This window comes from Podarcis vaucheri (genome assembly GCF_965113315.1).
Source record: "Podarcis vaucheri genome assembly, chromosome: 13".
Taxonomy (NCBI): Eukaryota; Metazoa; Chordata; class Lepidosauria; order Squamata; family Lacertidae; genus Podarcis; species Podarcis vaucheri.
The window spans coordinates 42,432,615-42,439,094 of NC_138751.1; positions in this window are offsets into that span (position 1 = coordinate 42,432,615).

The following is a 6,480-nucleotide window of genomic DNA, read 5'->3' on the forward strand; positions in this document are numbered from 1 at the left end:
TGTGCAAAATAATTATTTATTTAATCATAATAATTGCACTTTTTAGTCACTTTTTTTTTTTACAAAAGGGAACCCGAAACGACTTGCAAAAAAATAGCACGTACATCACAATGAACATAAAATTAAAACAGTAAAATCTAAAATATAAGTTTCATTTTGCTCAAAAAACTGAATGTCGCTTCCGTTTTCCAACATTTTAAAAAATAATCTTACTTACCACTGCATATTCCAATACAAATGCAGTCCATTATCCTCATTAAAGGGCGGAAGAGGCTTTGGGTGTTACAATAGTCCCACAGTTTCCTCTAAATATTGCAAGGTGGGCATCAGGCTGAAGCTCCTTGCATGGTTTACAACAACCCTAATATGTAGTCCAGTTGCTGAACCTATTACAGGTTGGGGCTGAAGTTCAGATACGCTATCCCTGCCATATCAGTCAGTCTGCAGAAAGTAGTGTACAACAACCCTGCAATATAGGCCACTGTTTTTATACTAACAGTATATTGCTGGAAGGGCCTGATGAAGAGATGGATTTATGACAGCACTAGCCCTGCAATGCAGTCTACTGTTAATATTGCAAATCAGAGATCGGGCTTAGATTTAAATTTCCGGCAAAAAACCCCCAATACAAAACAAACCCTTAGGTTGCACACTGTCAATTTACTTAAATTGCCTATGGAGAGGCCTAGACAAGAATTTCAAAAAGAATGGGGGAAATGCAGAGAGTGCTTTACCAAACAGTGCCCCAAAATATACACCTGGACTTGTTTCGATTAATTTCTACAGGAGACTGCGGTTTTTAAGTCATAATTAGAAAAAACTGTAATAATCACATATAAAAGAAACAGTATACAAGAAGTAAATAACGAGGCCATTTACTGGATAAAGGAAGTCTCTTATTTTTATGTTATGTTTTCTTTGTGAAAGGGGATAGGAGTTTAATTTTGATAATTAAATTGTCAATGGTGGTGGGTTTGTTCGCATGTATGAGTTGTTGTGGACTATGTTGTAAATAAAGTAATAATAATAATAATAATAATAATAATAATAATAATAATAATAAATTTGTCTATGGAGAATATCCCTGGAATCAAATCCAATGCTCACTTGCATGCAGACGCCTCATCCTCTGTGGATTTGCATGCAGATAGCTTGTGCTTTTAACTGTTCAAAATCTCAATAACAAAATCACACTATAATGTTAGTTAGATGAGAGATTCCTGTCTCTACTTCTATATTTTCTCCTCTCTTTTTGTGGGGCCGGGTGGGGCTGGAGGGAAAGGACACCTGTTGCCCGAGCAACAGAAGAAGGGCATTCAAAAGGCGAAGCCAACAGCCGTTGGACTCCCACTCCCATAAGCCCTAGTCTGTGTGATGGATGATCAGGGATGATGGGATCTGTAGTTCTGTTCCACCAAAAATGCAAAGTACATTGCTCACCACACTTTTTGTGTCTTTGCGCACAGAGCAGCTGACACAGCCAGGCTTCATCTCTGTTGTTAGCACCACAGTTTCCTCGCTCAGTTGTTACTGCCAGTTCTTCCTCCTCTCCTATTTCCATTCAAGCCCTGTCGTTCTAAATGACATCATACTCTAGTATCACTGCCTGGTCCACAAAGATAAGAAAATAATTACACAGAGAGAGGCATCTGGCTGTGTGTGTGTGTGTGTGTGTGTGTTTGTGTGATTTCCAGGTTCAGATAGGAGAATCCATTTTTAAATGTCCCCCGGGGAGGTAGGGCGAGTTGCCAATATACATCAATAAAACAATCCAGCATTTTATTTTCCTTTTTTGGCCCTTTAGTAACTGGTTTAGTAGATCCACAGCAAAGCAACACATTAGATTCCTGACATACATATATTTATTGACTAAATAGATTCATTCAATACACATATTTAATAGTATAATAAAAAAAATAAAAAAAATCCTACTTGCATTGCAGATCTACCCAATTCCTCATTTGTTAGACGGCAATTCGCATCATCTTTGATCACTGGCCATGCCAGCTGGGACAGATGGAAGCAGAGGAGTCCAACAGCACTTGGAGGGCAAACAATTCCTCCACTCTTGCCCTAGAGGACCGGGTTCAAAGTTTGGAGGCAACTTTGGGTGAGGGGGGGGGGGCTGATCAGATATACGCAGGGCTGGCCCAAGACATTTTGACACCCGAGGCAAACCACAAAATGGTGTCCCCCTCCCCACCAGGGAAGCAGCTGCAGAGGTGCAGCATTCGGACCCTGTTATGTACTGAAGTTCTCACCCTGGGCCAGCAGGAGGATGATGTAGATAGTTATGCAAATGAAGGATCGAAAGTGACGTTCAGTGATTGGATAGTTTTAGAAAGTTGTTACAGTAACGTGGCACTGGAGTTCTATATAAGCAGAGTGGCTGAACCCTTCAGTTCAGTTCTGTCCTGGACTGTGAATAAACAAGAGCTGTTTGAAGAATCGCTGTGTCATCTGATACGTTCACCCACAACTTAACAGACCCCATGTCATGGACCATGGGTAGGCAAACTAAGGCCTGGGGCATAGCTGTCAACCTTCCCTTTTTTTGCGGGAAATTCCCTTATTCCAGCGCCGTTTCCTGCTGCTTCCCGCGGTTATCCCGGATTGTTAGGTATCCCGTAGATTGTCTCCGGGACAGGTGAGGCTGCTGATCCCTTATTTTCGAGGCTGCTGATCCCTTATTTTCAAATCTGAAAGTTGACAGCTATGGCCTGGGGGCCGGATCTGGCCCAATCACCTTCTAAATCCGGCCCGCAGACGATCCGGAAATCAGCATGTTTTTACATGAGTAGCATGTGTGCTTTTATTTGAAATGCATCTCTGGGTTATTTGTGGGGCATAGGAATTCGTTCATTCCCCCCCCCAAAGTATAGTCCAGCCCCCCCCCCAGGTCTGAGGGACAGTGGACCGGCCACCTGCTGAAGAAGTTTGCTGACCCCTGTATGGACTGACTGGAGGCACAAGTTGGGGATTCCCCCGAATGAAGAAGGCTCAGAGCCTGGGGATTGGTGGTGGGAAAGAGAAGATTAGGAGGAGGAGGTGTCAGAAGCTGAAGCGGTAACAGGGTTTAGTGAGCAGGAAGAGTCTGTGCAGAGAGCAGTCCAGAATCAGAGGCAGAAGCTGAAGCAGTAGAGGAGGGAGGCCAATAGGCAGAGATGAGTTGGGCTGGTGAACAAACCAGGGGGTCTCCCCCTCCTGCGGTAACAAGATTCCTCTCCCCTCACCCACTGGTCTTCCAGGACCAGGAGAGATATGAAGTGAGAGGAGCAAAGGCAGGCGTAGACCCTCAAAGTGTTCCTAGTCCCACTGGGCTATTGGACAAACAGGCTAAACCTTACGCCAAAGAATAAACGGACATAAATCTGACATCAAGAATCACAAAACAGAGAAACCAGTAGGAGAACACTTCAATCTCCCAGGACATTCTATACAAGATCTCAAAGTATATGTTTTACTACAAAGGAATTTCAGAAATAGACTGGAAAGAGAAGCTGCTGAATTGCAACTCATTACCAAACTTAAAACCATGGAGAGACCTGGTCTGAACAAAGACATTGGATTCTTATCTCATTATACATGACTAAGCCATTTTTCACCTTCTCACCCCTTGCCTTTTCCTGTAAGACCTACTGCAGTCGTTAAGAGTCGTCAACAGGCTCATCTCAGCTATCTGCCAATCTCCCATTCCCACCACCCTTCTGAGTAATACCCCTCCCCACCTTCTCACTATATAGAAGGATCTGGCAACTTCTGTTTCAGTGTATCTGAAGAAGTGTGCATGCACACGAAAGCTCATACCAAGAACTAACTTAGTTGGTCTTTAAGGTGCTACTGGAAGGATTTTTTTTATTTTGACTATGGCAGACCAACACGGCTACCTATCTGTAACTGGGCTAGCCACTGTTTACCTCACAAGATTGTTGTGAAAATAAAATGGCAGGAGAACCCTGTACAATGCCTTCAACTACCACCATAAATGTAATAAAATAAATGATTATTATAAAATACACTGCAGAGGTACTATGGAAACAACAAAATATCTATCCTTCACAAACTGTTCTGTTGACCAAAGAGCTTTGATCAAGGTCTGTGTAGTCATTATCTTAGTTTATTATCATGCCTGATTTGTACAAGGGCTCCATTTGCACTATTCATTTAAAGCAGTATTGCACAACTTTAAACAGCCACGGCTCCCCTCAAAACATCCTGGGAACGGCGGTTTGTTAAGGGTGCTGAAGGGGTGCTAGGAAACCTTTTTTTGCCCTTCCAGAACTACATTTCCCAGAGTTATCTAGAGAAAGGGATTGGTTGTTAATAAACCACTCTGGAAATTGCATGGGGAATAGGGGGTCTCCTAACAACTACCTCCTTAACAAACTAAAGCTCCCAGAATTCTTTAGAGGAAGTCATGACTGTTTAAAATGGTATACTAATGCTTTAAATGTACGGCGCAGATGAAGCCGAGAAATGAAAAACCCAAGTCTCTTCCCTCAGGCTGGCAATCTCACAATTATAGCAGTCTGTTTTCCAGCCGTAACCACACAGATGCTCCTGGAAGTCCACAGAGGAGGGTGTGAAGGTCAAGGCTTGGTTAGATTGATGACACTAATCATTCTGTGTTCTGCTCCTCTGCTTGATATTAAAGAGTCGGTTTACTGCAGTCTGCGGTGGTCATACTGCAGTATTTGGGATGTTGCTACGAGGCAGCTAGAAAGGGAACTGCTGCGTTGTACAGGAAAAAAACATACAGTTTGTGTGCTGAATACGTGTTTGTGTGCTTGAAGGAGCCTATTTGCACAGATCTCTCTTTTTGAGAACAGCTGTGTTTCCCAAGGTCATACTTTTATATATATATAATACTGAGAAGCGGAGCAGTTTTGCAATGTCGTTTAAAGAATGTTCTGGATAATATTAGGCTTTACAGTGGAAGAAAGGGGAAGCATCACCATGGAAACCAGAATTCTGACAGAAGCTGCAAATTCTGCAGTCTCCCCCTGTGGTGTGTCACTCTAAACATGTCATTGTTGGAAAGGCAAACTTGGAATAGGCACTAGTATGTATGCCGGGGACTCCAGTAGTTGTAATTGGACTCCCAAGTCCCATCAGCCCCAGCCAGCATGGCCAATGGGCAGAGATGAAAGGAAGCATATAGGTTGTTTGAATCCCTGCTATATGGTGTGGAATACAATACAGTACTGTCAACAAAGGTCCGTATAGTTAAAGCTATGGTTTTCCCAGTAGTGATGTATGGAAGTGAGAGCTGGACCATAAAGAAGGCTGGTCGCTGAAGAATTGATGCTTTTGAATTCTGGTGCTGGAGGAGACTCTGGAGAGTCCCATGGACTGCAAGAAAATCAAACCTCTCCATTCTGAAGGAAATCAGCCCTGAGTGCTCACTGGAAGGACAGATCCTGAAGCTGAGGCTCCAAGACTTTGGCCACCTCATGAGAAGAGAAGACTCCCTGGAAAAGACCCTGATGTTGGGAAAGATGGAGGGCACAAGGAGAAGGGGCAGCAGAGGACGAGATGGTTGGACAGTATTCTCAAAGCTACAAACGTGTTTGATCAAGCTGCGGGAGGCAGTGGAAGACAGAAGTGCCTGGCGTGTTCTGGTTCATGGGGGTCACAAAGAGTCGGACACGACTAAATGACTAAACAACAGCACTGTCACTGATAAGTAGTGTGTAACCTAGGAAGAGCTTGGTTCATGGCTCACTGAATAAATCAGCCTATTCTAACCTGGTGCCCTTTAGATGTTATTGACAACTCCCATCATCCCTGACCATTGGTCCTGTTAGCTAGGGATTGTGAGTGATATAATAATAATAATAATAATAATAATAATAATAATAATAATATTGTTTATACCCCACTCATCTGGCTAAGCTTCCCCAGCCACTCTTACAGCACATAAAAAAGTAAAACATTAGACACGAAAAACTTCCCTAAACAGGGCTGCCTTCAGATGTCTTCTTAAAGTAAGACAGTTGTTTATTTCCTTGACATCTGATGGGAGGGCGTTCCACAGTGTGGGCGCCGCTACCAAGAAGGCCCTTTGCCTGGTTCCCTGTAACCTCACTCCTGGCAGGGAGGGAACCACCAGAAGGTCCTCAGAGCTGGACTTCAGTGTCCGGGCTGAATGATGGGGGTGGAGACGCTCCTTCAGTCAAAAACATCTGGAGGACATCAGGTTAGGGATGATGTTTGAAACTCATTAAGGTGGCTTTAATTCTTAAACCACAGGTTAATAATATTGACCTGTTTGCCACCAAGCTGCTGTAATTACTGAGATAATGCACGGGAAGCGCTTTTTATTATATCTTCTTGCCTCTGTGGGCTGAAGCTTGGATTTACTTTTACACTGCTAAAAGGGGAATCATAGAATTATAGGATTGTAGAACTGGAAGGGGTCATGCGGGTCATCTAGCCTAGCCCTCAGGAATTCAGGAATCTTTTGCCGAATGTGGGCCC